This window comes from Lethenteron reissneri, chromosome 21 (assembly GCF_015708825.2).
Source record: "Lethenteron reissneri isolate LAM-NWPU_2019-01 chromosome 21, ASM1570882v1, whole genome shotgun sequence".
NCBI lineage: Eukaryota > Metazoa > Chordata > Hyperoartia > Petromyzontiformes > Petromyzontidae > Lethenteron > Lethenteron reissneri.
The window spans coordinates 21,929,537-21,949,850 of NC_083799.1; the positions used below are offsets into that span (position 1 = coordinate 21,929,537).

At 42.4% G+C, this 20,314-nt stretch overlaps 1 protein-coding gene across 4 annotated transcripts in view; it reads right to left on the reverse strand.

Moving 5' to 3' along the window:
• LOC133345397 (protein PALS2-like) overlaps positions 1 to 19,562 on the reverse strand; it is a 157,160-nt gene extending 137,598 nt beyond the window's left edge. For all 4 annotated transcript variants that reach the window (XM_061556117.1, XM_061556115.1, XM_061556114.1 and 1 more), the window contains exon 1: positions 19,296 to 19,562. The gene's annotated coding sequence lies outside the window, so the exon portion shown is untranslated. The remainder of the gene's footprint in view (positions 1 to 19,295) is intronic.
• Between the last annotated feature and the right edge of the window lie 752 nt (positions 19,563 to 20,314).

Here is a 20,314-nt window from a genome sequence, read left to right on the forward strand (position 1 = left end):
CGTCATGGGACGTGGCGTCATGCGCGCTGGGCAGTGCGCAATGATGTCATGTCTCCTCTAGTACTTAAGGGGGACCCCGTGACGTAAGCGGGGTCGTAGCTGGAGTCTAGGGTCGGAGTAGGATGGAACGGGGAGCCAGGGGCAAGGAATAAGGGATAGCACAGCGCCAGGGCTGGAGGTGGCTGCGCTCCTTGGTCGGCCGTGTTGGCTGAACCCACGGCCGGCACAGAGGAGGCAACACGGGGCAGCCGGCTGTTACAGGAACCAGTGGGACCTAGCCCGGGACCCCTAACCCCTGGAAAGTTGTTACACCCGTGTGTTATTGCAATATCTTAATAAACCTTCCGGCAAAAGCCCTTAACCAACATGTCGTCTCCGAGTCGTCGTCGACTAGTTCTCTAACTCCTCTTATCCATGACAAAATGGGGAGCAAATTTTACAGGTCCGATTTGTAAAATAAGCAATAACCATCGGGAACCACTCACGACTACCACCGTGAACCTCCTGGCAAACAGGACCACGCGTATTAGGTGTTTCAATGCACCCTTTATTTTTTTCTGTCAGTGTAGATATTGAAATATTACAAGGATGGTGACATGGCCTAGCAGTAGCGTGTTCGCCGCTTGTGTCAGAGGTTCTGACTAAACGGTTGCCCCATTTAATACTGTGGGTGTATTGACCATGAAAAAGCCTTAAATTACCGTCTGCTTCACAGTAGACGTTAAAAATCCCATGATGTCATTCGCAAGAGGCGTCAATTTTTTGCCGGTGTCATGATCCAAAGTTGCTCAATTTGAAAAATTACCCGCAAGTTAATTTATTGGAATCTACATAGCAATTATCGCCCCCTACTGCGAGAACTTGGCAAGAAAAAGCATTATGAGATTGAGTGAAGCTATCATAGGTATACAGTGTAATAATAACTGTAAGTATTCTATAATTACAGACAATTTCAAAATAAACCACCCATTGTCTCCGCTCAAACGTGCATTCAAGTTTTTTTACAATGTATTCTAGCACGTTTGTGGCTTAATATTGGTTCTAAATCTCACAAAGAAACATTTTAATTGGGTAAAAGAGAATGTAAGACATTTCTGTACGATTCATTATAACAAACTATGACATGTGAAGAGCACATAGTTTGTTGCGACTCACCAATTCTTAGTCATCTTGCCAAAGGCATTCTCACCCTATGTTTAAAACTAAATTAACTTCTGTTCATCCTCTAGCCCAGAGGTCAGCAAACCAAAATAACAAGAAGAGCCATTTCTTTCTAATTCGGTCAAAAAAATTCAATATTTCAAGAGCCACAATGCGTGTGAATACGAGATGGTAAATAACGTTATGAAGCAGTCCCTATAAAGCAGCATGCCCGGAGCCGCAGGTTGTCAGCCCTTGCTATAGCCTTACCAGATATGTTTCAGAGCGAGCAGAACTTAGTTGACAAACCACACTTTTTTTTGTTAAACTCACAGTGCAGCAATCCTATACAAGCAAGGAAAAATGTATAAAGGTTATGTATCACACCAAGACAAAATCCTGTAACCTTGACGACCTATTTTTTATGCCGAAAACTACAGCATAAAAATATAACAACCATATTTATTTTATTGGAGCAGAAAAATCAATATGTAATTTTCTCCAAAAAGTAAGGTATATTGGACACAAATGTATAGTGATATCATCGTCAATAAATGTGTTATCCTAATGAAAATTTGTTTAACAATATTCATTAGACTAATCTTTAATGTTTCCAATGTTGTCCGCAACTTTTATACCAAATACATTGCTGTATCCTTGCATTCGCTCTAAAATGATTGTCTTGCATTATCATTTATTTGTCAGCAGACTACGATGTGCACTGCGCATATACAAAAGCTCTCAGCCTCATGCAATATGTAAAAGCACCAGTTTCAGAATAACTACATTGTGGTAATATTGTCTTAAGTATGATTATTTGTAATTTACACATAGACCGTATATTGCATGTATTATTCGAAATCAGCAGTTGACCACCATACACATCTTTTTAACTGGTGGTTGAAAAATGGTATGATGTGGGGAGACCTTCGTTTAACAGCAGATTGACAAAGAGATAAATATTATTATTACGTGTAAAGATGCAAGCAAGGGAAAAAAGCACTATATTTAAGCTGTAATATCAGTAGACTGGAAACATCTGTGATTTAGATACGATAGTATTTATGTTTGTTCAATACCGGCAAGCTTATATCATGCCAGTGGATAATGTGTGTGTGTAATGTTCCTGAAGAGTACCATCAAAAGTCAGATATAAGAGGTTGAAGGAGCAAAAAGTAAGCAATGCATTCAACCTGCTAAGGAAATTATTCCATTTAATTTACAATACACCTGTAAAGGTCGGAGTAGAAAATACTAAAACAACTATTGGGAAAGGTTAAGTGACAATATAAAATACCCTAGGAAGGCGAAGGATTTTTAAGAAAGTAGTACCATGAAGTACATGTTCATAGTTTGCCGTAAAATCATTGTAACTTCAACGCGTATTTGCCATTCACCGGACACACCTTGGCGGGCATTGCAATGACAAAAATTAAACAGAAGGCACGGGTTTGTGGAATTTCCTACATTTTTTTTTATAAATGTTTTACCTACAGTCCCATTCAAAAGCTCTCACAGCTGAAGGCCACCACCAGATAGGAGCTGATGCACATTCAAAGTTGGTAAAGTGGCTGAGATTGAACAAATCACGTGGTACAACAATCACAGCCCATGCACAAATTATTCATATTATAACTTACTTCAAACATGTGAAGCGTGAAATACATCATGACTCTGTTGATACTTTAAATTTTACATTATACCATTTGTAATCAGCAAATGTTCAATCTGTGCGGAAATAAGCTAGTAATTAAAACACTGTATAAGTGAGGCTGGATTATGACAGATGGCAGTGATACCTCGGTTCACGAACTTAATTCGTGAACCGACTCTGGTCGCGAACCGAATTGGTCGTGAACCGAGGCACATTTTCCCATAGGGTTCAATGTAAATCCGGTTAATCCGTTCTGACCTTTTTTTTGGGTTTTTGAAGCACAAAAATATGAAACAAATTACAATACACATTAGTACTGTACAGTATAGTAATGTATAAAGAGAGAACACTAACCTTGCTTGAGATGACTTCAGTAAGCACTCAAACGGGTGAACTGTACAATACTGTACAGTAGTACAGTAAGTACAGTATTGTATAGTACAGTACAGTAGTACAGTACAGTACTGTATGTGCTAAAAAGCACACCAAAAAGCAAAAAGTCACTGAAAGTGTCTTCACAGTACTCACAGTACTTATTTCTGTGTCTCTTCTTCTCTCCACGATCTTCCTACAGGAAGTCACGACCATGTGACAGGCTGGAAATAGCATTAAAATGGCCGCGGCTCCTGTTCGTGAACCGAAGCGGAGTTCGTGAACCGGAGCATATTTTTATGAACTTTTCTGTTCGTCAACCGAGTTGTTCGTGAACAGAAGCGTCCGTGAACCGAGGTATCACTGTATATCCTGTCAATTAGAATGTCTGCCACTGAGCCAGGCTTCATATTTTTACAATACTGTATATTTAACCAACATTTTCCTTTCACAGAATCCTTTTGTTAAAAAGGATGTTGTCTCAATGCAACATAAATAATAAGCAGCACACGTTGCATTTTTCAACAATAATCTACAATGAGCCTCAGCTTATCGCCTCAAACTTGCGGCAGTCAGCTGTTGTGCTTCATTGTCTTATCATTGAACATTAGTGTTTTCAGTATGTTACTGATATTATGCAGGTTTTTAATTCGCAAATCCAGTGATGCAGCACAGTGATTGGATTCACACGGTCAAATCACATCTGCAGTCGCTGCAGATTAATGTTGACCAGGTGCTAAGTGGCAATAAATAAAACCTAATGGCTAGATTCACATCTTGTCAGAAAAGGTAAAACACATCGTCTTGTCGATTTTGCCCCATTTGTTCGTAAAGACGACATTGGCATTCTTTCGCTACAAATCTCATGAAATTTACATGCTTTATCAAATTGGAAATCTGCCCACAAGTGGTTCCCTGCTCAAATAAATGATGCTAACCTCCATTTACAGCTCTCAGGCAGTGGTGGAAATGTTACATATGTAATGACATGATGACACCTGCTGGCTAGAAAAGGGAAGCACGGGTACAGGCACCGCTAAAACAACATCCAATCTGAAAGGTAGAGGTATCTGGGGCAATGGTAATGGGCGGGGTTGGCCGAGATGCTCCGGGAACCTGCTCGAAGGTTCCACAATAGGGCATGGCCAGAGGCGGAGCCTAGCCACGCCTGGGGAGATATAAGCGGGGGCGGACGAGGGCCCGGGGTTCGTGTGTGGAGTCTTGGGACCGGACTGCGTCGCTGCTCGCGGTCATCTCTCTCCGTCGTCCGGCCACGTGGAAGATCTCCTGCGGGCTTCCATCACCCTCCTCGGCATGCCGCCAGCCAGCGGCGTAGCCGAGTATGGACGGTGGAACCACGCCGAGTGATCGGCAGTGTGTGTGTAGCCAGTATAGACGGTAACATCTAAGTGTTGTACTGACAGTGATAAGATAAGGTTGGCCTGTGTTGTGCCCGTATAAGAATAAAGAAGTACCCTCTACACCAGCGGTCCCCAACCTTTTTGGCACCAGGGACCAGTTTTGTGGAAGACAATTTTTTCACGGACTGGGGGGGGGGGGTTCATCATTGGGTCTTTCCCCCTTTTCAAAGAAGCTCTCCAGCAACGTTTGTTTTTTTACTCATTTTGGCTAGGGTTAGCTTGTGGGCTTACCAAAACTGTGACTGAGACAAGTGCGCAGGGTGGGAAAGAGGCGCGGACGGAAGTGGTAAATAAAATAATGGGGGGGCCACGCGTGGACTCACCGCTCACCTCCTACTGTGCGGCCTGGTTCCAAACAGGCCACGGACCGGTACCGGTCCGTGGCCCGGCGGTTGAGGACCCCTGCTCTACACGACGTGTCGCGGAAGTCGCTCATTACACATACCTAACATTGCACAAATGCCCATACATTATGGCACATTGCCATTTGTCAGAGCCATGCATTGCCATCAACAAGGAACCCAATACGAAGGAACTTGAGGTCTGCTGTACATGCGGTGGTGACCTATTTGCCAAAAAAGTCCGAATGAGAATACACGGTGAGCGCACGCACTTTCCAGATCACAGGGCCCCAATGTGCAGAATGTTCGACCGGACCAACTTAAGAACAACGACCTTGAGCGCAACCACTTTGACCATGAGCTGACTACACAATCATTGTTTTACAGCGCGACTAGAAGCCAACAAAGCTCGCTTTTAGATGCTTTAGGATACTTTTGTGTTTCATAAAGGACTATAAACATCATGTTATACTCCTACGGTCGGTGAGGAGCCAGTGACATCATTGCACTAAACAAGAACAAAACTGGACAAATTAATACCATTTGTGTTTTCCAATACAATAAAAGTGAAATCATGAATCCCTAACACCGTATTAAAATGGCTTGTGGAAGTGGTGCCACCCTGTAGTCGTATCTTAACCCAAGTGAAAATACTACTCGTTAACCCATCTTCAATGTTTTCTTATAGCATGGAATATGTTAATATACTGTGTCTTCTTGATAAAAAATAGCAGAAGTAGATGAGCTTTCGGAGACCTTAATTAATCTATATCCATGTGGAAATGTAGTGTGCTCATCACTTCTCACACTCTAGAGTTCTGACCAATTAAGTTGGTGTAAATGTTTATGCAATATCAGAAGAAAATTAAAATCCTGTTCAATACTATAAATATAAAATACACTCGAATGTAACGCCACCTACAGTCTAGTATATTTTTACTGCAGTTCACCCTCAAGGGGTGAGAGGGTGAGGTGGGACTCATCACAAATTGTTTGGTGGCACAATAACAATCCCGCCACCACGTAATGGGCGTCGCTCTCCAGATGGCCACACAAAGAAGCTTTGTAAGGGGAATTTGGCAATTACAGTGTAAATTACAAAGCTATATTCGTATGACTGTTACATTTTTGTGGAAGTGTCATAACCCTCAGTCTAAACCACTGGGACCCTACTGTGGCATATGATACATGCAATCCAATTAAGAGTACACGGATTTTTAATTAGGAATGAAAATGTGTTTTGTATGCATGATTGTTTCTTTCCAGAAAAGGTGTGCACTATAGTGAATACAGCGTGTCTGTAAATAGTATTACTTATTTACCCAGGACAGATACATTGATTTCAAAGACTCCTTTTCAGTGAGGTGCCTGTTTTGGGATGTCTAGCCAACACCAACTACATTGTATAATTTTAACTATTGGAGAGAACTAGAGAACCTGAAGGAAACTCAAGCAGAACAGGGGGAGACCATACAAACTCCACACAAAAAGGCACCCAGGTCCTCCTTGCTGTGAGACCAAAAGTGTTACCCCTGTGCCACCTTCCCCGCTCACACATGAAACTCAATTTATTTTGATGTAAAAAGAAATTTGTAACCTAGACAACTCTAATTCTCCACAAATCTGGCTGTCACCTGATGATGCTAGTTATAAATACTGGCAAAACGCCTGTTGATGCTAGTTGTAATTACTAGCAAATTGTAAATGTTGTTGGTTTACTCTCCAACATACCGGTGTGCTGTACTAGTAACAAATTGGCATGTTCCGTTTACGTAACAAACCTTACTAATTGGCTGTGTCGGGTGGTGGCGGGTTTAATGACACGTTTATATATTTATGCAATTTAACACAAAAGACCTGTATTATGGATGCTATTGGTCGCAAAAGCTTACGTGTTAAACTACCTGCTTTAACATTATCTTTAAAAAAAGGAAATGTCAACATAATTTCCATCCTGAGCCAATGTCTGAAGTAAAAGGCCAATGTTTACCCTTACAGGGATGTCTGAAGTAAAAGTCCAATTGATTTAAACATGTGGTTTACACATACAACCATAACAGTCGAGTCAACGCAAAAGCACGAGATCATGCTGACCTTTGGGGACCCCACCATTTTCAACCACAAGCAGGTTCGTTTTCCTGCGTAATGCATAATGATTCCCGCATATTTGTGGGAAAATATGTTATTCCACCAGAACTCACGCCCAACTAATTAATACGAAGGTCTTGCAAATGGAAAACTACGCCGTCATTTTTCAAACGGTTATGGCACTTACAAAATTTGCATTCAATTGAGTGTTCATTCAATGAGCTAAACGGAGGTCCTTCTGTAATGGTCAACAGTACTTGCCACTGAGCCCACTTACACAGGTCACAATGATTTGCATCGTGTTTCTACCCAAGAACATTCTGGAGAATTATTTACGCTTACGTTGTTATGTAAATCAGCCAATAAAGACCATATACATGATTTTCAACAGTGGGGAATATTTCCAAAAAAGGTAATTAAATTACACATGTACATTGTCATGGGGCTGACTATCTGTATATTTTGTGCTTTCTAAACGTGTGATGTGGGAACTCAAAAGCACTATTAGACAGGCCCAAATATTCTGCCTCCCTGGCGAATTAACTACTCTGTTCCCAGGTGTATATAATTGTGTACCTTGAAAAAACACAAAAAAAACACGGAAAAATATAATTGATCTGCCAGTGATTTTGTTCCTTTACAAAGGTTGTTGGTAAACCCATGACTATTTTTAAATTAAACTTGCAACGCAAGTGGAATTAAATTAAATACAGGACGATACATTTTTCTGTAATATTGACTGCAACAATAACTTTATCATCTAAATTGAATTTTAATGACCCTGAGGTAGATTGCAATAGATCCAATGGCTACTGGCCTTATAAAACAATTATCCGATTAATTTTATACATAAATGAAGAATAAGCGGACATGCTATAGTCATATATGTATTTAAACCTGCCATTCGTGCATGGTAAGTTATATTTCTAGTGCTGAATAAAGATTACATCCAATATGAAGCGACTGCTTTGTACATTTGCTTTCTTATACCTTGTGAAATGTGTATATATTAATATTTCAAGACCAATATGTAACAAGATGACTTAACGTGCTACATTTGTTTAAAATATTATTTTTGTGAAGACTTTAATTCTTGCACGCAGTACATGAACAAACTATTTTGATTTTCATAGCTTGGTACTAATTTTGTAAGTTGTGCCATTACACCAGTCTCCCAAGCAACGGAGAAATTCCTCTCCTGGGTACACACCTAGGTTCAGAATCAAAATCTGTATTTATATTGGAGGAATCCAATGAGCTATGAAGCTCTTTTTCACAGATGTTCAGTAGTTTTCACAGATGTTCAATAGTTTTCACGGACGTCCAGTAGGTTACATATTATTTGCAACAAAAACACTAAAGGTAACATGGTATCGGAAGAACACCTGATAATCATGTTTTATTGCAGCATAAAAGCACAAATGAAGATGGACTCGTTCCAAAACCATCAAATGGCACAATGAAATGTGTGGGTTGTGTGTTAGAATAAAAGTTTTGAAAAAAATACTATTAAACACGAAATACATTTTATATAACATAAAAAACATCTTGATAAATATTAACAATTCATATGATCCAAGTCTAACTATGCTTTACTGCAGAAATACATGTATTAATTTGCACTTATATACACGGGTAAGAGGATCTGTAATTTATGGGCCTCCAAATCAGTCACCTCAGATAAAAGCAACTTATCTGCATTTCAAAGTAACGTTCAGTGTGAATTCGGCCAAATACTAAAAAACTCAAACTGAACATTGGTGCAAAACTCACAAATATTAATGCAACCATTCTAATAGCAGTTTACTGTGAGACGAGGTCCTCATCTTAAAAAGTTTAGAGGCTTCTTTTTAAGAAGGGTAATGTTTGGAATGTCAGACCATTTCTCCATTTTGTTTTAAATGTAAGTACTGAATTACGTGAAAAATGTGCATCAAATTAGCAGTGGAACATGCATTTTAAACTGCGTTATTTGATTAAGTGGTTATACTTTATCCTAGAGCTTAGAGTTAAAAAATTGTTTTACGGTAAAGTCACGTAGGTAGAAAATATAATAGATCACGATGTTTCGATCACCTGAAGACGATTGCTTGTGTGGCGATCGAAACGTCGTAATCTATTATTTTTTCTACCTACGTGACATTACCGAAAGAACCAAAGAGTATGGATTCCTGCAGTCACGAAAGCTTCAAATCAAGATTGTTTTACGGCTTTAAATGGCTGAAAATTAGGCATCCTGAATGTTCTATGACAATACACAGTGCAACATGTATTGTCAACCAAATTAAATTCAAATAATATGCATCTGCTAATGCATGACATTGTCAGATGTTTTCCATCAGGCACCATATAATTAGACACGACACATTTGTGCCCTGTAATTTATTACAAGGATGCTTTGGCTGCAACGGAAATAAGTCATTGTAGTTTGAGCTACGAATGAACACCTGCATCAATTTAACATGGGCAGCCACAGGGTCCACAAAACAGTGCATAGGATACGTACCATGAGCTGGAAATAGTTTCACAAATGTAAAGGTTCTCTGAAGGGAAGTAAATACGATGCTAGAAACCTCCTGATCTTAGCAAAACCGTAACAATGAAGAGGTGTTGGAAAATGTTAAACTCGAGACCAAATTTATTCTCTGAAAATGGCTTAAACTGATAACACCCTGGATTTGGACAAAATATAATAATTTTATTTATGTTCTCTATGAGCCACCGCTTCCTATATATACTGATGGACATTTGTTTCATTTGAAGAAAATGCATTTGAAAAAAATCTCTAGACAAGAACAATGTAATTAAAAATATATATATACCTAGAAAAGCCTTGACGAATCTTAAAACTCTTTATCAGGAAAATTTTGCAAGATAATATTTCGCTAATTCCATTAATAATTGCATGGCAAGTGGGCGGACACCAGAGTGGCCAGAGAACCCCCGCATATATAAAGGGAGAACACAAGTCTCACACGAATACATTCTTATTTCTCCATTTCCGTGGTGGTCATCCTATTGGCGAATTCTCTCCTGGTCCATGCACAGAGCAAAGGATGGCATTGGTGCACGGCAGCAGACCAAGCTCTGCGGGAGACTGTGCGCAGCGAGAGGCCACGCTAGCAATCAGCAGAAGCGCGTTTGCATGAGTGATCAATTACTACGCTATCACTCAGTGGGATGGACAGGAGACTATGCCCAGCGGGAGAGCATGATGGGCAGGAGACTCTGCTCGGTGGGATACTATGTTGATCTGAGACTACGCTTGATGGGAGACCACGTTAGTGTTCAGCGGGAGACCTTGAATGTTGAGGTAGAACAATGTTTTATTGCTTGGCAGAAGAGTGTTTTAGTGCTCAGGAGACTGCACTCAGCGTGAGTCCAAGAATGGGTAGATAAAATGTGAGCAATCGGAGGAAGATCGAGCACAGACGAAGATCATGGGAGCGCTCAGTGAGAGACTCAAAAGTAACTGGTATGAATATCATGACTATTGTCTTCTTACTCATCGATGCATTAACCATGAATTCAACACAATACAGTTGCTGAAATTCGTGCCCACAGTGACCACACCTGGGTAACTCCTTTTACCAATGTATAACAGAAATGGGCTTTTATCCGATTGTTTTGAGCCACAAGTAACAGGAGTCGCAGATAACCAGTTGCAAATAAGATGAGCCTCCTGTATTAAAACAAGAAAACCATGCATAGCAATGGTTTCTCTAACGTTTTTCAACATGCGCTTGTCCTCAGAAGTGTTTAATAAATGAAGACAACAACAACGGGAGCGGTCGTGTAAGGCGCAGAGGAAGCAGGCCGCGATAAGAAAACAAAGCTCGAATCGCGTCTCTGCCCAGGAGGCTGCGCCTCGGCCGGCAGGGCAGGTTGGTGAAGGGGGGGCATTTATTCATATCAAGCATTAGATAGATCGTGGCTAATTGTCATGAGTGGCAAGGCGGCGAGTTTTTTGTGATATTACAAATGAGCTGACACACAAGACGTGTGACATCATCTCAATTGATGTATTTCTATGCTCCCACATCCATGCTCCCTCACTTTTCACTAATGCGCACTGACCAGGGCAGTGACATATGGTCAAATAACCCCCACATCCTGCACGGCATGGGGAGGCCTTCATCCAGCAATGGATTAAACACAGGCTATGCACGTACATAGCAGTGTGTTTACTATGCAACATTCATAAGCAAACTGATCATCTGTGGAAGAACTGTACATTCCAGGTTGAAAATAATTTCTAGAGGGAAAAAGACATCTCCCTTAACAGCAAATCAATGAAGGTGTTGTGTATTCTGTATATTGCCTGACCTAAGTAGGTCATGGGTAATAGCCCCTGTTGACTCAGGGCTCACCATCAGCACTAATGAGGACATATGAGGCCCAAACATATTCAACCACTCTACGCAAATAATCACCCTTGGCTCAAGATATAGCAGAACCCAAAGCACGTCTTCTATCTCCTTCTGGCAGCTACTGTAAACAACCAAAAATAAGTAATGATGTGCTGCAAGCTACCAGTCATCCAAGTCCCTTAGAGTAAAAAAACGTAACTTTAAATACCTTTTTTTTAAAGGCAAACTTTCTTTAACAAATATTTATCTTCATACACAACCCTCATAATAAATCAAGTTTGTTGCTACATTAAAATCTGTAATTTTTGTTATCCTTTATAATAAAAAAAAAATAACGTTTTGAAATGTTTACATGTGTATGTATATACTCAAAGTACGATATTGGGTATATATCTGATTAATGGTTTAACTTGGGAATGACAGTAAGTTGGTCTTAAGATTTTTGATTTATAATATCTAAAGGGAGATGCCATGTAAAAAGACACACTCTTATCACCCCTTTTACATGGTTCATTCAACAAAACATTTCAGCAATTCATAAGAAATTGCCAAAACTCAGGATAAATGTTGAGCCAGCAGAGAAACCTACAGTCAAGAAATGGACTACCAAGATAAAATAGGAAAAAGTATTGTTGATTGGAGTGCAGTCCACGCATCTGAACACGTAAGTAACCCTGATCACAGGGTTACTTACGTGTTCCTCGTCTCTGGGCCACACATGTCAGTAATAGCGGTGACCTCTCCAGCTATTCGATGGGCAGGTTTCCCATCACTCAGCCAGTCAGTTTCTCTCCTCCTCTGTGTTATGAGTTTTTAACATGTCGATTTTTCCAAATAGATATTATCATTGAGTAATTTCTGCATCTTATCTGGTATAATGGCATCCATATGCATACTAAGTCATTCATAAAAACACTTTCTTCCATGAGAACATCCCACTCTTTTTGTGCACATTTTATGCAATATTCATCTGTGGAGCCTATAAAATGCAACAAGGAGGGAAAAAACTGTAATTAAAAGAATATGTTAACCTTCAGTGGCAGATAGCTGGATAAGCTGCATATGTGAAAGTTTGTAGTTCTGACCACAACATGTAATAAAAATGTAATTGTATTGTTTGATAACAAAAAAAACATACTATAATGAACAACAAAAGAATGCTGCTGAACATAAGATGCATAATAATCACCTGCACGACTAACAGGATATTGGCTAAATGTAAGTAAAATATGGAAAACAATAGAAAATAGCTTTAATATATATTTTGAAATGTGGTCAAGATATGAATTTGTGAATGTGGCAATGCAATATGTATGTTCAGTCTGTTGTTAAACCACTGCTGGATTAGGGCCTCCCCTAATGCCAAGGGCATGTGGAGATTCCACCTTTGCACATAAGGTATAGTCTGTAGTATATTTATACATTGAATCCTTAAGTAATCTTTTCCATTTGCAATGTAATTGTTTGAATGAGGGTTATTTAACCATACTTCACGACGTTGCTGATAGTGCATTGTCTTTGGGCTGTACGCCTTTTGGCGTTCTCTGGTCTAACACTGTTTGAGAGACAAGGCTCAAAAGAAAGCTGTCTGGTGTGGACCAATTAGTTTCAAGGACAATGCATATATTAACAGACTATTTTTTTTTTGCATTCTGACCACAAGTATTGTAGTTAATGCAGACATGATTCCTTGTAAAAGGTTTCAGTGTGGTGTTTTTAACATCTTAACACCTGTTTTGTTGTCAAAATAACTAATAAACTCCTTTTAAAAGTTATTTAAAAACAACGGTTTTATTCAACAACTTTGTTTAACTCACGGTCGAGAAGTACGTCAATTGAGACAGCACCTGCTTTTTGTGGGAGCCGATTCCACAGTTTAGGGAGCGCGGCATTTTTGGCCTACACAAATATATTAAATAAAAAAGGCATCCATACAAAATGTAAATTGCTTTAAAGTAGCGAATTTATGTATTAACTGATGCCAATTTTGATACAGGCATGTATTGTCACCAAATCTGAGTATGTGTGCAAAATGTGAAATTGATTGGGCAAGGGGAAATGGACGAAATTTTGATTACAAGATTTGACCACGACAAACAGAGGAATCAAGTTCAGTAAAACCGTTGAAAAAAAGGGGAAAAACCTATTATCATACCTCTGCATCGGTTTACACTGTGAGGCAATCCTACACCATATACCATGTTCCCTCTATTGGAGAAAATGGGGAAATACAATTTAGAGGTAACCATTGCAAGCCTGGATTCAACGTGCATTAAAGAGTGGCCAGGGTCATTAATATCGATATTTAAAAATATATTCTGACAACAAATATTGAAGAATGGCAGAGGAGTACCTGCTTTTGCTGCACAAACACCAAAATAGTTGGAAGACCAACATGGTAGCTACCACAGTGTGCAAACAATCCATTTTGCTTATGAACGACATCAAGCTTCAAATCCAGAGCAAGTAGGTCCCCGCTCTTAGAGGTCATATTATTTATGGAACGCATTTGGTGTTCTGAACATTTCTTCTCAAATGCTTCAGATGGCAGTGTACAAAGAAAAAATTCCACACTTGCTTTCCAGTACGGTATCACTCGAAATGTCATAAAATATATAACATTTTTTTGAGATGGCTATAATAAAGGTATTTTATTGAAAAAAACTAATTGGGAATCCATTTCTTCTGTATTTGAAGAAAATATAGAATTTTCTATGCAAAAATGTATGCATTCGTGTGTTAGTGTAGGTCTACTCTTATCAGTTGGTTATAATTGTACATATTCTTAATATGCACGGTAGATAGCAAGATCAGAATTGTTTGGTCACAAAATAGCTGTGCCAAATTGATTCAGTAAATTCCCCGCGGGATATGCATTGAAGTAAATCATAAAATACCAAGGCACGCATCACCAATAATTAAAAGCTACCTAGAATTTTCGATCAAGGCAGCTTGTCTCAATTTGCCACTGCACGATAAGATATACAGAAACTCATGTGAAATAAACCGACGATGCGTATACAGTAATGCAATGGTGTGGACGAACAATGATGTGTGACAGTGTTTTAATGCTCACGGAAGGCCAATTATCCACTGTACTGAATAAGCGGTAGCCTAGGACAGTGCCCTGGGGAACACATAAATAAATGGAAGAGATAAAGCTGCAAAAAAAACAATCATTTGTTTAAAAGGGCAGCATTGCACCAGTGCATGAAGGACAGACATCACATGCAAGCCAAACCTAAATGGAAATTGAAGTTAATGGATTGAGGCATTCAAAAACTATCACTGTCTCTAATTTCACCAATGAATTTCAAATTGACTACTTAAACCACACTAGGTTTGCATGATGGGGGCCACTTGTGTTTAGCAAAGCAACAACCAGATAACATACACTGAAAGCACACACATACCACTAACTGGTTACACCATGTATATACAAACATCTACCTTTAGTTTATCACTTCAGAAGAAAGTAACATGTACAAATATTTTATTAAAAGTCAATATACTGTACTTATAAACGTACGTAAATAAGAAATGTGCACACCATGTTGAGTTTAACAAACGATTCTTCAATAAGCCACAGTTCTCTAAAATATCTGTTGTGTTGTCTGCAAATGGACTGCATCGGGAGGTTATAAGCACACCAAGATTACTCGTGGATGAGCACGAGACACCAGCTACGGATGCATATTTACTTGTACTTTTCTTACCGATCGTATGCAATTAATCCCGGGGAGTTGTCAACAGTGACGTGAAAACATTGAGTGAACACATTCAGTGAAAGTGATTTTCAAGGAACATACTGTATTAATAAACGCCTTTAAATGAGTATGAAATGTAATCAACTAATTACAATGAATGCAATCCCCCAATACTAATCTTCAACAGGAGATTTTAGTTTTACCCTTTCAAAGCTCTACAAAATACCCACTTGTCTACCACACCTCACCATTGCCAGAGAGGGCATGTTTAATTATTGAAAGTGGGAACAAAAAAAAACTTCCAACAGGTTCAGCCACGTTTAAAAGGAATGCGTTTGCATACATTTTATACCAAAGGCAAACAACTCTTATCAAGGTCACAAGACCCTGTTCCCCAGGTTATACTGGAATGTAGAGCTGCATCTCGAAAAACAATGAAACACATTTGACTATGACACAATACACATGCAAAACAGTACAGTATATGTATGCTTCATATTCCATAGTATGTATATACAAAAAAGCCTGCAGGTCATAACATATATGGTAAACTCACATGGCAGATTAAAACTGTCTATATTTTCAGTATACAATACCAGCATAAAAGGAGTTGGTGGTTAAGTCAACACACGCCCATCTTCAATGGCAAAGGTGTGTCTGCAGGGTGGAGTTTCTGCCTCTATGAGTGTTGCATGCCACAACCTCCAAGTTAAGGTCTCATCTCGTCGCCAGGCGGTGATGGGTGAACCCCCGTCCGGGGCAGACGAGGGGGTAGACATAAGGGAAGTCGTACACTGGGGCATAGATAGCCGAGGGATGTCCGCGTAAAGGACAGAGTACTGACGGGCGCCATAACGGGTGTAAGCGTCGAGTGTAGAGAGTGCAGAGTGTATAAGAGTGTGTAACAGATGTGAATAAACGGCAATCAGCCCTAAGTTAGAATCCTCGTCTCCGTCTGGCTCTACAAGTCTCCTGGGTGTCAATAAGTACTATACAACACAATTAAGAGTATGTTTGCTGAAGAGGAAAGTATTGTATTTGACACAATGCATATATTATTTATAATTTCAGAACAAAGCCTGAATTTATAACTAGTGAACACAGCACTGCATATTATGGCAACCATAATATGCAGTGCTATATGCTTTATAATTCCAAATTGTGGTTGATAAGTAATCATACCACGGTTGGCTATGTACGGTGCAAAAGAAGGCCAACATACATACATGTACATAGTACGTATGAATCATATTTTCAGATCAAGTAAAACTTTGAATCTTTTACGGAGCTGTGGGCATTCCATCGCAGTCAGGTATATAAATGTATTTTAAATCAGTCCGTGTGTACAAATACCGTACAACTTTGTCTGAAAGTGGCTCTTGCAGTGTAGTTGAGAGACCAAGAGACCCAACACTGTGTCATTCCCCTCCTGCTCAGGAGGTGAGACACATCCTCAGCCCGGGTGGCACACTCCAACACCAGCACACTGGCTGCAGCCACAAGCCGTGCGTTCCTGACCCGGGCAAGATGTCACTCTTGCTGTAACTCGAACCCGACAGCTCTAAAATCCAACCGAGTGGCGGAATGAAATCGTGCACAGCTCTCCGTCTTCAGGTCCTGACTTAAAAGCCTGGATGTTGGTCATCTCAGCTCATCTTCTTTCCAGGAACTATGAAATAATTACCACTTTGCGAAATAATTACCATGGCCCAATGCATTTTCACTTCCGCCATAGGATGTGGACTTGTTTGGGGCTATTGACGTACAGGGAGTAACACCCAACGCAACACCATGGCTATAATGGTGCAAGCTAACAGCCCAGACCCCAAACACAGATTGTTTCTTATCAGCCAATAAAACACGTGGGCCTGCCCAGCATTGACAGCCTCTGTAGTACTCTTAGGTTATTTCGGTAAAGTCACGTAGGTAAAAAGAAAAATAATAGAAATAATAAAATAAAAATCCTACGTGACTTTACCGAAAAAACCTAAGAGTATGAATCCTTGCAGTCACAAAAGCTTCAAATCTAGAAGCCTCTGTAGTATATTGGATGCACATTGTATAAGGAGAATACACCGCTGTTATGTATGACTGACAAACACTTTAACAGTTTGGCAAAATAACATCTCAAGAAAACACATATAGGCAGCTGGAACATAACTCATACATGTGTTTTCTGATGGCTGTAAAGGTGATATTCTGCACAATCGAGTGAATACGTATTTTGACCCTTCAAAATCGTCTTCCAACCTCCTGGTTCACGCGCACGTGTTCCAGAACTCGCCCATCACCATGAAGCCCTTCCCGTGGCCAACCCCACGAGGATCCTCCTACAGAACAGTCGCGCTGGAACAGGATAAATAAAACAGATCCGCGACAGAATGATCAATTATGTTAATTTTTGTAGGCCCATGTATGGAGCAAAACACGTATTCGAGCACGGATCAAAGCAGTGATATTTTGAATACAAAATTGATTTGGAACTTTCGTACATGGAATTACTTTCTGGTTCTTTCGGTAAAGTCACGTAAAAAGAAATAATAGCATATGCTATTATTTAATTTTGAATACAATTAATTTTTTTGTTACCTGTTACGTGATTTTCTGGACTGCGAAACCGACGATTTGCGGATCGCGCGTGATTTTCTGGCTCTAAAGAGACGATTTGTGGATTTTAAAAAAGGGCCCCACGTTATGCCGCCCCTTGACGCCGAACTGCGTTCCTTCTGCATCAGCATAACGCTGCATCACTCATTCAGTCGCGGATTCACTTGATCCCTGCGACAGCGCAAGACGATTTGACCCCCACCCCACGCCCCTCTAGAACGCAGTCACGTGATCCCCTCCCCCGATTCCTGCCCCCGAAGTTTCAGACCTTGGTCACGTGACCCCACCCCCCCAACGTGACCCCACCCCCCCCCCCAACGTGACCCCCCCACACACACACACACAACGTGACCCCCCCACACACACACACACAACGTGACCCCCCCCCACACACACACAACGTGACCCCCCCACACACACACAACGTGACCCCCCCACACACACACAACGTGACCCCCCCCCCACACACACACAACGTGACCCCCCCCCCACACACACACAACGTGACCCCCCCCCCACACACACACGTGACCCCCACACACACACACAACGTGACCCCCCCCCCCCACACACACACAACGTGACCTCCCCACACACACACAACGTGACCCCCCCCCCCACACACACACAACGTGACCCCCACACACACACACAACGTGACCCCCCCACACACACACAACGTGACCCCCCCCACACACACACACACACAACGTGACCCCCCCACACACACACACACACAACGTGACCCCCCCACACACACACACAACGTGACCCCCCCACACACACACACAACGTGACCCCCCCACACACACACACAACGTGACCCCCCCACACACACAACGTGACCCCCCCACACACACAACGTGACCCCCCCACACACACACAACGCGACCCCCCCCCCAACAGAGCCACCCCTCGTCACGTGAAACCCCCCCCCCAAACAAACCCCACCCCCCCAACGCGACCCCCTCCACCCCCCAACGTGACCCCCCCCACCACCCAACACAGCCACCCCTCGTCACGTGACCCCCCCCCCAAAACAAAACCCCACCCCCCAACGCGACCCCCCCACCACCCAACACAGCCACCCCTCGTCACGTGACCCCCCCCCCCCAAACACAACCCCCCCCCAAACACATCCCCCCCCCCAAACACAACCCCACCCCTCACAACGCGACCCCCCCCACCCAACACAGCCACCCCTCGTCACGTGACACCCCCCCAAACACAACCCCCCCCCCCACAACTCGACCCCCCCCACCCAACACAGCCACCCCTCGTCACGTGACACCCCCCCAAACACAACCCCCCCCCACAACTCGACCCCCCCCCACCCAACACAGCCACCCCTCGTCACGTGACCCCGCCGCCGCGGCGAGCGAGCGATCAGCTGCGCGGCGGCGAAAGTGGCACCGGGATCCCTTCTCCTCATTGCCGCAGTCGCGCCGCGCCGCCCCGGGGGTGTTCAAAGGGAGCGCTCGGCTGCAGTCGCAGCTGCCGCTGCCGCCGCTGCTGCTTCTGCTGCTGCCTGCTGCCTGCAGCAGCAGAAGCAGCGCGCTCGTGTTTTGTCAGCGTGGGCTCGGTGTCACACTCACGGTTTTGGAGGGTTGTGACGGGGGGATGTGGAGGTGTCCACACGCCTGCCCGCTCGCGCAGCCTTCTGCGGCGGCTTTGCCCGTCTTGCGCTCACAACGAAGGTCTTCCGTTGTTACTCGTCGAGGTGGGGGGGGGGCGTCTAGGGGACAGCGCAGGGGGGGACACAGACGGACGCGGAGCCCGAAGACTTCTTACTCCTCCTCCGCGCGGCCCAAATGCCCGCGCCAGTCGCCCCGCTCACTCGGCCGGGATGGGGACGAGTGGGGGGGACGTCCTCTGCGCTGCGCGCACCTGTCAATCATCGCACTCGGCCACGCCCCCTTTCCGGGATTGGCGATCCCATTGGCCGAGAGGTCCCTGGCCCCACCTCTTTTTTGTCGTTAATATTCACGAGGTGGGTTGTGCTGATTAATGAATATTCATTCGGCTGGGCACGCAGAGAGATGAATATTCATGATGTGGGATCAAGGACCTCCCCCCGTGCAGAGGAGCTCGTGCTCCCCGTGTGTGCTATGGGGCCGTACATAAATGACGTCACGCTATTTTGGACGATTTTTGACCCCCCCCCCCTCGTCACGCGGCATCACAAAAGTCAGACCCCCCCCCTCAAATATGACGTCACAAAGCCCCTGCCCCCCCCCAAAAATAAAACATGCTTCAAATCGCTTTAAACTATTGTCATTGTAGTGCGTATTTAATGTGCCGCTGCATTCTGATGTTGCAGGAGAAAACATTTATTTAAAAGTCTATTTAATTAAGTAGAACGTGTTGTCTATATTTATTTAAAGTTGCGCATTTTGATGTGACGTCACATTTCTCAAACCCCCCCCCCACGTCACACATCGTCACAAATGTCTGACCCCCCCCCCCCCAAGTGCGTGACGTAATTTATGGACGGCCCCTATATACAGTCTATAATATTCTATAGGGTTGTTTCCTCGCTCACGTTTGCTGGGGTTGTCTCCTGGCACAGAGACAGCTTTCCTGGTGCCAGCCTCCTCCAGGGTACTGTGCACAC